The sequence below is a fragment of the Protopterus annectens genome, chromosome 1.part1 (assembly GCF_019279795.1).
Source record: "Protopterus annectens isolate FY-2018-M chromosome 1.part1, PAN1.0, whole genome shotgun sequence".
NCBI lineage: Eukaryota > Metazoa > Chordata > Ceratodontiformes > Protopteridae > Protopterus > Protopterus annectens.
Genome location: NC_056726.1, coordinates 1,130,652,296 through 1,130,671,760, shown reverse-complemented (window position 1 = coordinate 1,130,671,760; position 19,465 = coordinate 1,130,652,296). Strand labels below are relative to the sequence as shown.

General features: G+C 40.0%; 1 pseudogene; it reads right to left on the bottom strand.

The window, feature by feature from the left end:
• Window positions 1-19,465, bottom strand: part of LOC122815695 — a 126,658-nt pseudogene that overhangs the window by 83,883 nt on the left and 23,310 nt on the right.

Genomic DNA, 19,465 nt, shown 5'->3' with positions numbered 1-19,465 from the left:
ATTTTTCATCTGTGCTGTAGTTTGTGCAACAATAGGTTAAGGGCACAAGAGTTTTTTTTTGTAAGTAGGCATAGAGGAATGATACTTCTTATCATATAGAATACACTGAAGAAAAACTTTGAACACACTCAGCTTCTATCATGCAAGTGAGTTGATCACCAATGTGCATCACTGGCCAATAGTAACATAACATGATATTAATAGTTGTATTGTCACAACTTCCAAGTGTCTGTGTAGTAATAATTTGATATGTACTTTGTAAACATATTATGAGGCAGGATTAAGAGCCAATGATTGCTGCATGTTGTGAACAAGAGTCATATTATATAGTATTCCCCAGCATGTAACTTTCAGCTTATGACAATTTCTTCTTAGGGATCACCTTGTGACAGATATGGTGTGTAAAATATCAGTTAAGAAAGCAGAGGTTCAAATCTATAATAGTTCACCTTATAGAATGCTGACAAACATCATTATCATGTGCTAATGATATGCCATACAATGCTAAAATGTGGTTAACATAATACGTGCACCTGAGAGCTCCTATGGTTTGGTCAACTCATGCGGTGATGAGTACATTGGATGATAGGTTTCATTCCCTACCTCTGTTATCTGCAATGAGTTATGCCATGTTCCACTGATTAGTTTCAGTGTTTAATATACTCTGCAATTCCCATGATACTTGTGTATTCACATCATGTCAGTGCACCTTCTTCTGTGGCTTAATTTGCTAATAGCTGTGAATGTACAATATCAGTGTGAAAAGTCAGGGATTCAATCCTAGGTACGTGCTTTTTCTCTGTTCTGATATCAGTTATTCTAGTTTCCTGAAATGTATTTTCCAATCACCACTTTGACGATGGTTCTTGTGGCATGTCTTGCTACTGCCCCATTCTGGTGAGTATGTGCTTGAAGATAGTTAGGGGTTCAAACCAGGTATGTATATTTTGTTTGTCCTGCTATTCAGTGCTCCATTCCCCTGAAGTGTGCTTTTCCAATCACCATTGTTACCACAGCTCATGTGGTATGTCATATTAATGCAGTGGTCTAGAGCATATCAGTGACATGGGCAATGATTCAGTTTCATTTGTGAGTATTCCCCTTTTACTGCTATCATATGTTACATTCCACTGAATGTTAAACATCCTGTAGAGAGTATGTAGATTGTGTGGGGAACATTGTCACTGTTTAGCATAATTATCATGCTGGATTCTTCTACCACTGTTGAGATGGGCATTTGGGGGATATGAGCTCCTAATGGTTATAATGACTCCTTTGATAGAGCTGGGTACTTATGCACATCATTTTACTGTGTTGTGGGGTGCCTGCACCAGGATTGCTCCAGTGGCTCCCCTTGCTATTTTGTTTTTTTAGATACATTGTAGGGTGGGAGTTCTGGGTTTGTCTCCTTTAAGCACTATATATTTTTTTTCCTTGAAGAGTATCCTTTTTTTTTACACTCCATCTGCAGTTCTGATATATCCAGGGTATGTATTTTTCTAACCTCTTATACTCTGCCATTGGCAGTGTCACCCCTTTACATCACAACACCATGACACACTCGGGACAACACATTTTCTTTTTAAAGGACTTTACAATATTGTATAGGTCCACAGCTAATATTTGCAAGTGTTGTTAGGTATGCTACAAGGTGTTACATAACATAACTATATTATTTTATATCCCACCTATGATGTTTATATTTAACTTTCTGAAAATGGTTGTATTGTCGAGTAGACATTTTATGGCAGAGCTTCCCAAGTAATGTTTTGTTGCACAACTCACTTTGAACTTTAATATTCACTGTTTCTTTGACTTGTGTTAGTGACCTCAGCATCTGTGTTGCTTTCCTTTCCATTGTCCATATATATTTCATGTATATATATATATATATATATATATATATATATATATATATATATATATGTATATATATATATATATATATATATATATATATATATATATATATATATATATATATACTGCGGTGGTGGTGCTGCAGGAGCATTGTCGCCTCACAGTAAGACGTTGTCCTTTTCGATTCAAAGCTAGAGTGTCTTCTGTGTGGAGACATGCGTGAATGGGCGTACCTTCGTTGAAGGTTGTGCATCAGGGCTGGCAACTCGGCATGTAAAAATTTACTGCCAATCATTAGCGGACCGGAGTTCTGCTGTGGCGACCCCTAACTGGGAAAAGCCGAAAGACACAACACACACATATATACATATATATATATATATATATATATATATATATATATATATATGTATGCATGTATTTGATTCTGTTACTTATGTTATCATTACACAATTGATCATGTGCACATGCATCAACTACTAAGGTTTCTCATGAACAGTCTCAATTTTTATTTATTGCATGCAATTGTGGCTATGATGACAGACCCCTAATCATGCAAGGTGTCTTGGCTACATGCACATCTGATTAGCAATCATCTCTATCATGCAAGAGTGTAGGATTGGCTGTAATGTGGTCACACTGTTAATGAATCCCGAGGCATGAAAGAGATAGCCAGAGAGTTTTGGAATTGCTTGTTTACAGAAGACACAGAGAGGATTAATTAGATTTCTGATAAAATCCAACTTATTACATGTTCAAGACATGAATGTCAAGAAATTCACCTCAAGGTAGGAGCAGAGTTAAGCATGACAGATGAATTTTAACATCAAAGTCAGGCATATCACATATGCTTGTTAAAATCACTAAAATCTGATCATAATGGAGTATCAGTTGTTCTGACGATCTACAATCTATGTCTTATGTAAGACAACATTTATTTATTTATTTTATTATTTATTTACAGTTGATTTACCAGGATTGTCCATTGGGCCCGAAGCACCCATTTTCAATGGAGTCCTGGGGAGAAAAGCTCCTGAATAAAGATACAAAATATTACAGAAGTTTACACATTAACACATTCAGTCAAATTAATACAAATTGATAAAAACAGTGGTAAAAAACTTTAACAGTGGTTGACAAAATAGAGAAATGTGTGTTCAAGACAAAAAAACAGAGGAACAGGTGATTACAAGCAAAGAATCTTTGGTTATGCTATATAAGACTAGCAGGGTTCATATGAATCCGTCGACAGCCGAAACATCGATGCTTACCTCATCGACACCAAAGCATCGACCGTTCAGAACATCGACAATCCAGGTAAGCGATTTTCCCCCTTACAGGACCCATGGTAGCACTTGTTTCGCTAGTGCGACGCTATGGACAACGCAAATTCTCAACAGTCGCTACCATGGGTCCTAAGTGCTACCATGGGTCCTGTAAGGGGGAACATCGCTTACCTGGATTGTCGATGTTCTGAACGGTCGATGCTTTGGTGTCGATGAGGTAAGCGTCGATGTTTCGGCTGTCGACGGATTCATATGAACCCGACTAGCATTGCATTGTTGCCGAAAAATATGTAGTATTTAGAATGGAATACTAGAGTTTAAGAATTATTAGGGTGTTATTGCTTTAGCTAATTTATAGTTTCTGGTATATATGATGTGATGCCTGTAGGAAGCAGGCTAGACTAGGAGGGATGAGAGCAGGAGCATTCCCAGGAAGATGCTAAGTGTGTGTGTAGAGATTTTTTAAAAGCTGGAAGGTTAGCAGTGGTACGAATGGAGGGGGGAAGGGTGCTCCAATTGCGTGCCAGGGAAAAGGACAGCAGATTTTTCCCTGGTGAGTGAAGATGTTTGTACAGTTCTATCAGATTTTGGTTATTAGATCTTAGGGCTCTTTGTGGCATGTGCATTTTAAAGGTGGAGCTGAGTGAGAGACAGAGGGATGGATGGAATATGAGTTTGTGGGAAAAGCAGAGCTGAGTAAAGGTGAGATAGTTAGGAAGCTCAAGCCAGTTTAGTTTGTGGAGAGATAGACAGTGGTGGGTAGATGCTTTGTGGCCAATGGCAAATTTGGCAATTTTATTATAACATGAGGACAGTTTTGTTTTAACAGATGATTGAAGGTTTGTTAGAAGAGGAGCCCCATATAGAAGTGAAGGAATGAGGAATGTTGTAGCAAGAGTATGTTTAGTAGATGTGGAGAGGAATTTATTATGTCGATAAAGCATGCCAAGTTTATAATGGGTTTTTTTTATGTTTAGTAGTAGATGACTATTGAATTTGAGCTGGTCATCTATCAGGACCCCTAACAGTTTGCTTTCAGATATTAGTTCAAGAGGGTTGTTGTTTTGGCTGATGATAGAGAGTAGATTTTTGTTAATGGTTGTGTTTTTAGAGGGGGTGAATACCATAAGCTTGGTTTTAGATGCATTGAGTGCTAGATGATTGTTTTTCATCCATTGTTCTGTGGTAGAGAAGGCCTCTTGGGTTAATTTTAAGAGAGTGGGAATGGATGTGGCTGTACAGATGATTGTAGAGTCATCTGCATATTGAACAAGTTTGGCATAGGGAATTGAGTGGGAGAAGTCATTTATGAATATATTGAAGAGGAGAGGACCCAAGATGGAACCTTGGGGGACACCAGTGGGTGTGTTCAGGAAGGAGGAGATGGCTGTTTTCCATCTGACAGCTTGTTGCCTATGAGAGAGATAGTTGGTGAACCAATTGACAGTGGCAGGGGATAGGTTAAGGTTAGATAGCTTAGTAAGGAGAAGGCTATGAGATATGGTGTCGAAGGCTTTAGAAAGGTCGAGAAGGAGAGTGGATACAACAGAGCCGGAGTCTCGGGCAGTATTTACTGTTTCCAGGAAGGAAAGGAGGGCAGTCATGGTGCTGTGGCTGGGTCTGAAACCATGTTGTGTGGAGGTTAGTAAGTTATTGTGTAGGAGATAGGGAAGGAGTTGGAGATGGATGCATTTTTCTAAGAGTTTTGTAAGGCCCTGCAGTGTTTCATGGCTTTGAAAACTATAGAAAACTTAGATTTGTCACACAGATGTCAGACAGAAGCTTATTTGTAACTCTGGTGGATTAACAAGATGTTAAGTGCTTCAAAATGTTTGTGTGGGGGGAAGCAAGAAATACTTAAGAGCTTTTAAAGCCATTTTCATTTCTTGTTGCTATCCTGTGGGGTATGTTGTGTTATGTTTTATTAGGAGACTACAGCATGACAACTCTGAAAGCTTTGAATAACAAAACTTATTGCACACCTTCTTGAAATCAAGGGAGGAACAGAGCTAAGCATAAGATTTTTTTTTTCCATTTTTGGAGAGCAGTCAGCTGCTCCATAGACTACCATACAATTAAGAACCACCCACAAAAAATAAGTAGGGGAGAATAAGAGCAAGGAAATTGCAAATAAAATGAAGAAAACTTGAAAGAAAATAAAAGAAAAAAATCCAAGGTGAGAAAACTCAAAACACTATGAATACCCAGTGCATATTTAAGCATGTTTCTTGTTCAATGGCCATGAGAAATACACATAGCTCCAGAAGTAGAACTTTTAGCTTTTGTCTTTTCTACTCACTCAGAATTATAGACAGAGAAAAAAATCCTTTACTTGTGATATATGAGACTGCATCTGTGGTATTCTGGTTAGCCTTACAGAAGGCCTCACAGGCTCAGTTTTATGGAGCTACATGCACTGTACAATACACCTTGAATGGTGATTTTCTCAAATGCAGATAGAGATAATATCTCAGATCAGGCAAGCAATGTTACAACTGTGACATGCTCATCAAAATTGAGGTGACTGCATTTCTTGACACTTGATGTTGGCAAAAATGGCCACTGCATCAAAAATTTGTATTTTATTTATTTACCATGAACTTCCAACTTGAAAGACGACAATTATCAGCCAATACCCAGGGAGAAACACTCCAGATGTATGTCTTTACACATGGGAGGAAATGGAGCACCCGGAGGAAATCCACGCAAATGCAAGGAGGACATGTAGACTCCACACAAAAGGTACCCCCAGACAAGAATCAAACCAGAAAACCTCTTGTCATGAGGCGACAATGCAACCACTCCACCACTGTGCCATCCATTTTAGCTAATCCATCTAAATTCTAGAAAACATAAAAAAAAAAAAAAAAAAAAAAGAGTGGATGAATAATAGGGATGCCTAACAGCTGCCTTTTAGTGAAAGATTGTAGTATCTTTTCTGCTCCTGATTTCACTTTGTCAGACTACTTCTCACTTGCCTTGTTTTCAGCTTTGTCTCATTTTCTCATATTTGTATCAGCTAAAAGATTATAACTAGGATGAGTGGTCTCGTGGTTCAGAAGGATAAATATTTTCCTGCACCCCAGCGAATCATTTTTAATTAGATGAATGAGAGCTGGAGCGGCTGCAGAGGGGAGGATGGGTGTGAGCAGCCATTGCTGGGTCCCCATGAGCCTTCTGTGTTGCATATCACTATACTGCTTAGTCAGTGCCATTATTCTTGTCAGGATGTAATAGACGAGTCTTTGTGGGTTCTGTCCAAGGAGCTTTATTATGTACAAACACATCATGATTGAAACTTATTAACTTTAACTTAAGTAACTTGTATACAAACTAGCCATTACACTCATGCATGCTCACTCTGTGGCTGCACTTTCAAAATGGCACTGAGTATAGCATGTGCTTGCTATTTATATATGCACGTTCAGGCCTTGATATGCTTCTTAAAGATACAGCGCACTTTTCTACAGTCAGGAAGGTGAGCTTCCTCCTCCCTGGTTAGGGCACATTCCCCAGTAGAAGCATGATGCTGCGCCAGTCTCCTCAAGGTCATCACTGGACCTAGACATCAATCAGGTTTAGCCTGGGGTTGGCTAAAGCAAGCCCACTAGATCCAATGAAGAAGAAGAGTAGATGGCAGCCGATGGTCAGCTGCAATGAGGAAAACGAACCAAAAAAAAAAAGATTATGACTAGGGCCCTCTCAAATAATTTGTAGTTTTCTGTTCCTTTCTTCCAGGTGTATAATCATTTCACAGATTATTGCTCCAAGAAGCCCCTGTTTTGCATTTTGTTATTTAAATGAGCCAGACTTGTTTAAACCTTTTTTCAAAGTGTTGGTTCCATTTTTCTTTCTATTCACTTAAAGTACCTCCAGCTCAGGCAGATGGGATCTGTCTTTATGTCCCATTCAAACAAGATACAAAAGGGTTATAGCATTCTTCCTTTTGTTACAATGACAAAAACTCCATAAAGGCACTGGCCGGAGGTCAGGCTCAGGCCCCAGACCCTGAGACTGAGAGGTAGCAATTTTACTGCTGGGCACTTGACATACCTGAGGTAGTTCAGCCTCTGCATTCCACAAATTTCATTCTTCTGGTGAAATTTGGTGAAGAACGATCCATCAGGGGTTTGATGATCTTAGCCTCCTTAATGCAGTATTGTGTAACTGTACCGAGGTGATGTGCATGCTTCATTGTGGCCTCCTAAATCACAGTGCCATATTCTCTTCTTTTAACCATGGCTTACAGGAGGTGATTTCAGACTGTAGTGGAATGTTCTTGTTTTGGCAACCTTAATTGCTACTGCAGGAGTAGGGAGAAAAACTCACCATGCATCCTTCTTGTCAGTCCGCCTGCTGGCCGAGTCCATTCCTAAATCTGAGAAAGAAAAAAACAGAAAAGAAAAAAAAAAGAACTGTTTTCTCTGTTGAGATTCTTACTGTGGCAAACTTGACCTGTTGCACAGCCCCTCTGGTCACTTATTGTGACTCATTATTGATGAGTGTCTTTTAATCTGCTTTCTAAAAAGCCTTTGATGATGCTATTTCTTTAAACCACATCTTGGATTCCAAAGGTGTGGGAGAATTTCTGACTCTCTCTCTCTGTCTTTCCTTCAGTTTATTAGAATTAAACCATCTAATCATACTCCTGTATAGGGGTGAACAATGTCTTACTCAGTATCAGTTTCATTTTCAGTGGTGTTACCACACTAAGACTTCTCTGGTTGTGGTATTAAATGCCTTCCCTCTTACATGAGATCACAGCCTGTATTCATAGTTGTCCTTCATGATCTCTCTACAGCAGCATTTGGTAAGTCTGACTATGAAATGTTTCTGGAATGGCTAATGTCCTACTGAATTAAAGCTCTGTTGGGGTTTTCTTCACCCCCTTTACCTGAGGCATTTTAAATAATTAATTACTTGCCGATCTTTTGAGCATCAGTAATACTAGTTGTAGCAACGTTGTCTAGCGATGAGCACGGTCTCCAAGTTGCCTCACTGGTCCCCCTCCCCCACTCTTCTCCCATACTTTCTTTAGAAGTCTCTCTGCTACTACCTGACTGCACACATGTAGGAACTGAACCAGCTACTTACTTTGCAGAAAGCACTCTACAGGCTCTTGCCATTATTTCTAAACACAACTGACAATTTTTTTTTGTTATTCTCACTTATGTGAATTAGCCCTGCTCCATTCGCTCTCGCTTTGCGCAGGCTCACTCTGCTCCCCTACCCCCAGACACAATACACTTATACCTTATCCCCTCTAAACACATTCTCTTTTCCCTCGCTACTTCTTCCCAAATGCTCCTACTGATACGTATTTCCTCTTTACTTAACACTAAAAGAGGCCTCTTCTCATCTTTCACACACTTCACGTTTTCCCTCTCTCCTTTGCACTTGATACTAGCATTATTCTATAATATACTAGTTTCCTAACTTTGTAAATGATGTCCCTCCTAAGCTATACCTTAAATTACAACATGCTAATTATTATCTGTACCACTCCAGTTCTGCTTCTAGTCTCCAATGCTACCTCTTACCATTGCACACTGTCAAACAAAGAGTCAGTGCCTACTCTAACCCACTCCCAAACTAATTGCTCTACCACTTGTACTTCCTCTATAGCCCCTTCTGTCTTCGGTCATTATAGCTCTACCATACTCAAAATAAAGCTATTCCCACTCCCCACAAGCCCTATTAAGATAAAAACAAAATATCACTTTCTTTACAACAATTGTAGTCCACTTAAATTTCCAGTGATAAACCTGCTACTCTCAGGTGACATACATCCCAACCCAGGACCTGTCTGCAACTCCTCTCTCTCTCTCTCTCTCTATACCCACCCCTCACTCCCCCTCACATCCACCCCTGTACCTCTACACAGACTCACTCCTCCGCATCTACCAAAAAACTATCTATACTATATATGAACATTCAAAGCATCATGAATAAAATCTCCTTACTTCATTCCTGGATCTTCCTACACACACCTGGCATCCTCATCCTCTCTGAAACTTCGCTAACACCACACATATCTGATACTGACCCCACCCCCCGGTTATAATAGCTTCTGCCAAAAATGGGGAGGTATAGCTATTCTGTATTCTAATCAACTCTCCCTCCACCCTTTATCAGTCTCTCCTCCTAACTTTCACCTAGCAGAAGTTCTCATTGTCAACTGTAAACTGAACAACCACAAGAAGTTTGAAATTTCTACAATTTACATTCCCCAGGTAACAACATCCCTGCTCTTGAACTCTTTCTCTCCTGTATCTGTCAGACTATTTCTTATAAAACTGTTATCTTGGGTGATGTCAACATAGACTGGATTATACTAGACACTGATTGCCCTAACACCAAAATTAACCTCTATGGCTTTTCCCAGCTAATCACTACCCCTGCACATCTAAATAAGCACACCAATTCTGCCTCTACACTTAACTGGATCCTCACCTCCAGTCCTAACCTCTATCACAACCCAACCACACTACCAGATACCCGAAGTGACCACCTTACCACCTTCATACAAAGACACACTCCCTAACTGCACAAATCCCAGCAGTACAAAGACTGTCACAAACTCCCTAATTTCAACCCTGATACATTTAGTCACTTGCTGTCCGCAATAAACCAGTCCTTCTTCCATGACCTCCCCTTGGAAGAAGCTGTCCTAAAATTGAACAGCATTTTCATAAACATTCTAAACTCCCTGGCTCCCATCAGCAAAATAAGAATCAAATGCCATTTCGCTCCCTGGTTAACACAAGCCATTCAGACCCTTATGAATAAAAGAGTGTCTGGAAAAAAGCAAATCATTTTCTGATCTTCAAAGCTATAGAGAACTCTGTAATCAAACCAAAAAAAAAGGTCAACCTTGATAAGAAAAATATTTACCAAAACACACTAAATCACCACCACTCCAACACCCCAAAAATCTGGCATTCTGCTAATAAACTCCTACATCCTGCCAGCCACTCTCCACCAAACCCCTGTCCTAACAGCTCTCCCATAGATACTATCTCCTTTCTTAACTCCTTCATAGTCTCAGTCCACAATCTAACCAAAAGTGGCAACATTACCTACCCCACAAACCTTCCATTTACCCACACAACTTCCTCTCTCTTAAGCCTGCCCTTACAGCTTATATTAGATCACTTTTCAGCAAGCTTAAAACAAGCTCACTGTGTGGTGATAACCTACCTTCTCTAGTCCTTAAACTTGCTACAAATGATATCGCTTATCCCATCTCCATATTAATCAATAGACCAATCCGAGAAAACATTGTCTCTGAAGTTTGGAAGAAAATTTATGTCATACTGTTACATGAAGGTGGTAATTCGACAGACCCTTCCAATTTTAAACAAATTACCATCCTTTCACCAGTATCAAAAATTCTCGAAAAGTGCATTCATAAGCAGCTAATTGATGATCTTTTACTAGAAAATCTCCTAACCCATACCCAACATAGCCTTCACCATAACCACAGCACATCTACTGCACTGATATCCTTCACAAATTCTATTGCTAAATCTCATGACAAGTTAGTTTCCTGTCTATTTCTGGACTTCTCTAAGGCCTTTGACACTGTTTCCCACAAAATACTTCTCTCCAAACTAACTACCCTTAATCTCTCCAACTCTGGACTTTCTTGGTTCTCTAGCTACCTCTCCAATAGATATCAGTCTGTTAAATGGCAATCTATTTCTTCTCCCTTCCTACTAGTACAAACAGGAGCTCCTCAAGGTTCCATCCTTGGACTCCTCTTGTTTAATATCTTTACTGACAACCTCTACTCATCCTGTCCCCACTCTTCTTTAATACAATATGCTGACAACTCTACAACCATCACCTGTTCTGACAGTCTCACCCACCTTCACACCCTCAACTAAGAATCCCTCCACTCAGTTGAAAAATGGCTAACATAACATCCAATCAACTTCTGTTAAACCTTAAGAAAGTCAGATACCTCCTATTCCTCCCAAAATCTCTACAGCATCACAAAATTACCTTTACTGTCTCCTCCCTTAACAATACAACCATATCTGTTGAACCTCCCACAAAACCTCTAGGGGTTATTGTAGATGATCAACTAAAGTTTGATTTTCCACATTCAACTCTGCGTCAAAAAGACTCATCAAAAATTAGGCTTGCTCTACAGGCACAACAAAATCCTCACAAATGATTCTAAACTCTCTCTTGCCCAGGCTTTCCTACTCCCCGCTCTACTCTATGCTGCCCCTATTCCCACTAACCTCCAATCAACCCTGTCTCTCTCACCACTGTCTATCCTTGAAACGCCTACAGTGGCTGGCATTCCACCAACTCTTCATACCTCAGCTTCTCTTGGCTCATTCCATCCTATACAAACTCTCATCCTGTCCTTCTCTCTCTACCCTCATTCAATCTTACACTCCCAAATGTTCAGTCCGAACATCTCAAAAACACCTTCTGGAAGTTTCGATGCCCAATAAAAATTTTGGCAAACCCCTCTACAACCACTCTGTGGCAAATGCTTCGAATAAACTACCACTAGGTGTAAGATCTATCCCTAACACTAACTCCTTTAAAATATCACTGAAAAACAGCCTCCTAAAATCATTCTCATGTGTATGCAATCACCCAACTTAAACCACCCTCTCCTCCTTTAATGCTACTGCTGCTACCTCCAAACTTCTCCCACCCTTTCTGTTAACTGCTTTTAGACTCCTACTAATAGGCAGTATTACATACAGCTCTCAATGTTGTACCTTTGGATATTGTACCCTGAGTTTGTTTTTTGGGAAATTTCTTGTATATTTTCTGTATTATCATTTATTCGTTCACCTTGTATTACATGCATATATTTTTTTTATCCTGCATAACTTGGTAATTGTACTTAATGTATGTAACTCTTTCACTCTATTTGTCCTTGTACTCAATGTATGCAACTCTTTTACTCTGTTATTTTTGACATAGCTCATGCATGTATATAACTTTTTTTTACTATTAATACTGGAGCTTTTCTCCTCGATCCTCTAATGTAAAAGGGCTGCTGTCATTCGGACTAACCCAGTTAACAAATGTCAAAGAAAGAAAGAAAGAAAGAAATTATCATCCACTGCCATTGACTGCTTTGTCTATTAGTTTTGTGGATGGATGCAGAAAGTGATTTGTTTGATAAACATATCAGTGCGCTACTGTCTATGGTGTCCCATAGGGCTCTGTCTCAGGACCTTTCTTTTTCTCTGTACACGTGCTTAAACCCAGCAATGTAATTAGAAGGAAAGGTCTATCATTTTAATGTAACCTGGCTAAGGCAGATGCTATAACCATGGATGGTGCAGTGATGCAGCAGTAGCATTGTCACCTCACAGCAAGAGGTCCTCCAGTTCAATTCTCACCTGGGTGTGGCCTGTGCAGAGTCTACATGTCTTCCCTGCATCCATGTGGGTTTCCTCCCACATTTCAAAGACATGCTTTTGGAGCATTTCTCCCTGGGCCTGAAAATTGGCTCGTTCCAAGTCAGACTTTCCCATTAAATAAATAAGTTTGTTGTCATTGTGGCCTCTTTAACAGTCATATCATTAACCTTTTATTTATCTACAGGTGTAACTGCCTTGAAGTTACAATTGAGATGTAAAATCTCAGTGAGATGTGGGCAGTACTCTTAGCATTAACCTCCTGATTGTTTACAGGTGTAAATAAGATGTGATATTTCCATGAGATGCTTGTAGTTTTCCTGTCAATGACTCTTTGATTATCCACAGGTGTAATAACTTGAAAGTTGTAACAAAGACTTCAGCTAAGGTATAATAATCCTAATACATATTTTCTGATTATCTGCAGGTATATTTGCTTGGAAGTTCATATTAAGGTGTGAGCCTAAAAAAAATCACTGACACTATGGGCCTTGGTGTCAGCTGTGGTCAGATCTGCCAGTTATAACCTAAACAATGCCATCCATATCAATATCCTCCTTGAACTATTGGACTTAAAGAACATTATGCCATCTTTGGAGTCATCTTAACTTGCCAATTGTCATGTCTTCGGTCTATGATTATCATCATCATCATCATCATTAACATTAGCATTAACTTCATTAGTTTAACTGGGTAAGCCCACTGAACACAAGAGTGTCTTCTCAGGGGTGACGGTTGAACACTGCCTGGGTAAGTGGCTTAGTCAGAGTCCCACACTAGGCCAAAGGGAACAGGAAGAATTGTATTCTGTACCTTGGACTACTGTACGCAGCTCATTAACAGCTCAGTGCATTCATCTTCTGCACAGAATGCAAAATGTTTCTGGTAAAAAATTGAACTGACAGAAAGTTATAATGTCAAGTTATTTTCACTCACTCAAAATATCTAGAGGTCTTGTACCTGATGGTAAGAGTATTCTGCCTCTTCTCTAGTCATAAAAAGTTCCCCCTGGATTATTATGATACTTTCCTTGATCTCCAAGCTAACAGCCATAGTTAAATCCAACAAGAGAACAAAACACACGTATGAAGTGATTAGTTAATTATTCCATTAAAAATAGAAATGCAACTGTCAAACCTCAGTGTGTCCTCCACTCCACAAGATGGCGCTAGTATTGACATAGAAATGATGACCCAACTGAGAATATGGTTTATACTGTCCCACATTTACAACTTTCATGGAACCTTTTGCTGTTAACTGCCAGGAAACAATGTCTAATTGGAAAATTACATCACCATTCTCATCAAAAAATACATCTTCTCCATCAATGGCTTTGAATCGTACTTTCTTTAGGTGATATAGAACCTAGAAAATAATTCAATAGCAATGAAATAATATAATAAAAGAAACAGCTTATTTCAAGAACACAATATCTGAAATAGCTACATCTATAAGAGAAACAGTGCATGTTCTATATTTTCAACAATGGCTACAAAGTAATAATCTTGCATCACAACAACAATCCTAGTAATGCTAAAAGTGGCATGCTATGATAATCTGATTTGTTCATGAAAGTTCAGTTTTTTTTTTACTTTTCTATTAAATTTCAACATTGAAGTTAAAAAAGACAATGGGGGAATTCAGTAATCCTCCGTGTAGGACGAACAAAGTCCTGCTCGGAGACTGCCGTCTAAGAGTTAGACATCAGCGCATCATGCATATGCATGAGGGCTCGCTGACTCAACTCCCAGGCTAATACGGAGCATGTAGGAGTGCAGGGGGCATGTCAGACTGCCGAGCAGTCCAAATATCCATGCCACTGCAAGTGCCTAACTCTGCAAATGTCAGCAGATATGAGCGAGTCCGCTCAAATGTGTATACCCCCAACACTACACTCCCCCACATTAAAAAGTCCTGTACAAATGAAATAAAATGTAAAACAAATCTTTTTTTTTATTATTATTCACCATATAGCTGCCCGTATTTGTGCGTGTGTGCACGGGTGTGCCCATTGCTTAGCTATAGTTAGCAGTTTAGACGTTGAAGAGGATAATAAACCACTTATATGCAAATTAAGCTAAAAAGCAATAGTGTAGTCGTAGATCCTTCGCACAAAGGGAAGGCATTCCCGGTTCAAGTCCCACCACCCCTCTTTCCATTTTCTGTAGGAAATCTGTGCATAAAAATAATTCCTGACATTTACCTTTTAAATCACATTAAAATGCATCGAAATGGCCTATGTAGTAGTGAACGATATTTTAAATATATATAAGAAAGTGAAACGGTCATGCATAATAATGAATGCATAAGTAACCTATGTTAAGCAATGTGAAGCACTGCTCAGCAACGTTTACCAGTATTAAGCACATTTAAGAATAATTGCCCATAGCTAAGCACTGCTTTAACTAGCGCAACAGCTTTGCGTGGAGCTGCGCATCGCGCCAACCAGCGAAAACTAAATATGTTTGTGCATAGGTGTGCACCGCACTAACTAGCACAATGTTGCGCAACGTCGGGCAACATAGAGCAACGTAGAGCAACGTTGAGCAACATTGGGCAAAGTTGGGCAAAGTCGGCTAAACCCAGCCACACACCCTACCGGTCAGGCCAGTAGTAAAATAAAAACGCAATGACAGGTCTCGAACCTGGGATAGTGTGCACCATAATCACAATACTAATCCACTAAGCCATGACAGCATTTGATGCTCATGGACTGTCAACACACATATACATATGAATCAAAGTTTACCCAGTGCTAAGCAGGTGTGCACTCAGTTGAGAACATTCAAATCTAGCCAATCACAAATAAGTGCGGGAAATGAGGCATATTTAAGCTCCATAGGCAGGAATACTCGCCATAATTGGTTGCAGCTCCGATCTGGAGGCAGCAATGTCAGGTGTCGGAGAGAGCTCTTGTTTCCGAGTGCAACGGTGGGGCATTGAAGAGTCAAAACTGATGGTTTGACTGCTCATTCATCGTCATGATGCTAGACTCCTGCAGGGCCAATTCCAGGGCAAGGAATACAAAGCGGAGGCCTGGAACCGTCTCGCACATGAACTCACCAGTGCCACAGGCATCCCTCGGACTGGTGAGCAGGTTAGACATCACCATGCAGACCTGAAGAGATGCAAGCAGGACCTTCTAAATGAATGGATACAGGAGGCCCGTGGGATGCAAAATGCCCCACTACTGAGTAAGTAGCCATGGACTGAAGTATGCAAAGATTGCTAGTGTAGTCGATAGTATGGATAGGTATATGTCTCAATATCACTTAATTTACTTCACAGCTGCAGGTGTCCGTGCTGCAAATCAGCAAGCCTATGCAGATAGGCTGCTAAGGCTGCGCCACCAGGCAGGTTAGTAATTTTTCTGCATGTACTGTTATATAAAATAAGTGAGAGAGCCTGGCTAAAAGTGTCTCAGCCCAATAATAAAGGTATAATAAGGTTGAATAACTTGTCTGCATGAACTGTTATTTAAAATAAGTGAGACAGTCTGAAAAAGAGTGTTGTAACCCATTAATAAAGGTATAATAAGTCCTGAATCATCTCTCTAAATGTATTGTTATATAGAATAAGTGATTGAGCCAGAAAAAGAGTGTTGTAAACCATAAATGAAGGTATAATACATCCTAAATAAGATGTCTGCATACAATGAAATAACAAATAAATGAGAGAGCCAAAAGAAAAGTGTGTAATGTAATTAATAAAGGTATAACACCTGTAGTGTGTCCGTGTCACTTTCTTTGAAATGTTGATGTACTCTTGCAGTATAGAAATAGTAGTGCTGTATTAAGCGCTGTCAACCCACACTTGGGTAGGCCCTTAGAAAGAGTATGAAGGGAGTGCCAGTATCTCTTAAGCATATATACAGACCTCAACTGTAGTTTCAAGCCTGCCATATATAGGTAAATCTGGCGCATGAGTAGCTTGTAGTTGTGTGCACTGGAAATGTCAGTGTGCTGCTAGAAATGTAGGGGGCTGTTAAAATATAACTGATAATGTCACCTGAACACATCCAGATATGTAGACATATGAATATAAATAAAATATATAAATACGTAGCAGTAACATCTGCATCCTGGACAGTTTGTATAACAGATCCAGGTCAGGTGCATAAGGAACTAGCAAAACACACCCCACAATGTAATGGACATTGCCTAGTGTAATAATACATGTAGGGGATATATACCTGCAGTCAATAGGAATGTAGTATAAATATAAGTTCATATAAGTTGTTAATGGATGTATATTTTTACACCCTACTGTATGTGCATAAACAATGCAATTCCACACCTCAATGGGTATGTGTAATCTCAAAACATTTGTTGGGACATATGTCCTATTGGTTTATAAATATCTGCATAACTTTTATGCATGTGCCCTGTTCAAAAAACACAATCTTGGTGGCCTGTTGCCACCATTCATTCCTGCATGCTGTTGGAATGTCCACTGTCATTCAATATATGCATGTGTAATGCTTGCTGCTCATCTGTTGGAACTCTTGTGTGTTGGGTTTATGGGAATATTACTGCATGCTGTTACAACTAATTTGGAATACTGTTGGCTATAATGTCATTAAATTCACCTAAACACAGAATGTATGGGAAGGCCGGTCCCAGTGGACCCACCTGTCCCAACTCAGCTGGCGATGGCACCTGGCACCTGGCACCAGCAGGTCCGGTGCCCAACCCAGGACCTCCTCTTCCGTTGGTCCTGTGCCACCTTCGGGTGGAAGCGCTGCAGGGGATGGGGCTCGTTCCCCCATGCAAGTGTGGCTGGAGGAGGGCCACCTGTCACCCTCCGAAGGGTCCGGGCTGTGGTGCGTAGGGAGATCCAGCATTCAGTCACTGATCCCCTATGCCAGCTCGAGGCAAGAGTGGCGCGACTCACGGGTGAGCCTGCCCATCTTATGCAGCCCCTGGCACAGCCACCCTCTGGGCTGTGAAGGAGCAGTGGTGACTGCCCATGGGTGGGGATCTCAGTTCCACTGTTACCATCTGTGGGCTCATGGGCTTGCGATTTCCAAACATCTTTCCCCCATCAATTGTGTTCATCCACCCCATGTGTCATATTCCGCCGCTGTATGGGTCTTGTTTGTCTTGTCTGTTTACCTCACCAACCTACCTCCCAAAACATACCTACTTCCCCTACCCCACATTGCACTCTCACCTGAAAAAGAAAAAAAAATGGGCAATCTGCTCCCCCAAAAAAAAAACTACACCCCATACATAGCTGCCCATTTTGCACAGATGTCCGCTGGACACAGAAACTGAAATTCAATTGGCAGTACAACTTTGTTGTCCTCACCCCTCTCTCAGGTGTGGAAGGTTTCAAAATTCCCTCCAAATTACTAGTATATGCACAGTTGTTGCTATTAAAGAAATGGGCAGCTATGGACCTTCCCTACACCTGTCCTGCACATCCCAAGCTATTTTCCCTACTGTCCTTCCCTCTTTGTGCCCCTTTTTCACCACTTTCCTATCTCCCCATTTTCTTTGCTTTCAAAGAAATGAGTGCAGTGGTTAGCGGGTGTAAGCACTTTTAAGCAGCAGTAAGCGGGTTTGAGCAAGTGTGCGCATGTGTGCACTTAGCTAAGTATTGCTAAGCATCGCGCAAACCCGCTTACAACTTCTTAAAAGTGCCTTAGTCACCATGCATATGAGGGGCCTTGTTCTGCTCAGCAGCAAAATAAAACACCACTGTCAGTATCGAACACCGGACCTTGGACAAACTAGACTGCATGAAGTACCACTAGGCCACAGTAGATATACAGCAGGATGTTGCTGAAATATATATATATATATATATATCATTCATCAGAATGTGTGAATGTAATGGAAAGATAGGAATGCCATAACATAAAACCTGTTCTGTGGAACTTTACCAGCAGTTGTTGTGGAATTGCATTACATGACTATGATAACAGAACCAGACATTCTAGCAGTAAATACTGTTACAGCAGCACTTCACAACCCCCACACAGTATCATAGCAGGACAATCCCCACCCAAATGTACAAAATACTGGTGTGTTCAAGGTACAGAAAGGATGTAGGTAGGCATACTCAGTACTGGAATTGTCCAGTTACATGAACATCCTGTGATAATGTCAACAAAATAAAAAGCACAAACAGTTCAGAAGTGAGTACATTAATATCCGCAGTATAGATGGTCCAAAACAGTTCATGTGCCAAATGGAAACAATTCACTAACTACATATGTATGGCAGCTAATTGTAGATGTTGTAAAGAAACTCCATACTCCCATGTATCATGTTTTAGCATTTCTAGGGGTGAGTACAATTCTACACTGTCAACTGTGTACTGGAAGAGGCAACATTCAGGTCTGAGTACAACATACAAATAACTGGCTACACCCTTAGCAACAGTTAGAAGAAGTATACCAACCTTCTGAGTTACACAACGGTGTCCACAGCAAACAAGCATGGGCCCCACTCTGGAATTCTGAAAGGGCTATGCCTACCTGACCTAGCAATTTATAGCATTGGGTTGCTATGACAGTGAGTACTGCAAGTACCACACAGCAGGCTGCATGCAATTGCCAAATGGTGGCCACCAATTGGTGCAGAGGCCATCACATGCACATGTGCAGATACCTATAAAACAGTCTGTACTTGCTGTCCACACATGCAATCATTCCATTGCAGATACGAAGGGGGAGAGAGAGAGAGAAAAAAAAAAAAAGTGATGTAAAAGAAATATAACAAAAAGAATATATTGAAAAAAACAGTATACTGACAACAGAAATAATATTTAAAAAATATATTGAAAAGAAACTATATTGATAAAAATCATTGAAATAAAATATATTTGAAAAAAATTTGAAAGAAAATATATAGAAAAAAAATTTAAAAAAGTATTGAAAAAAGAAAATATTGAAAACAATATATTCTGAAATAT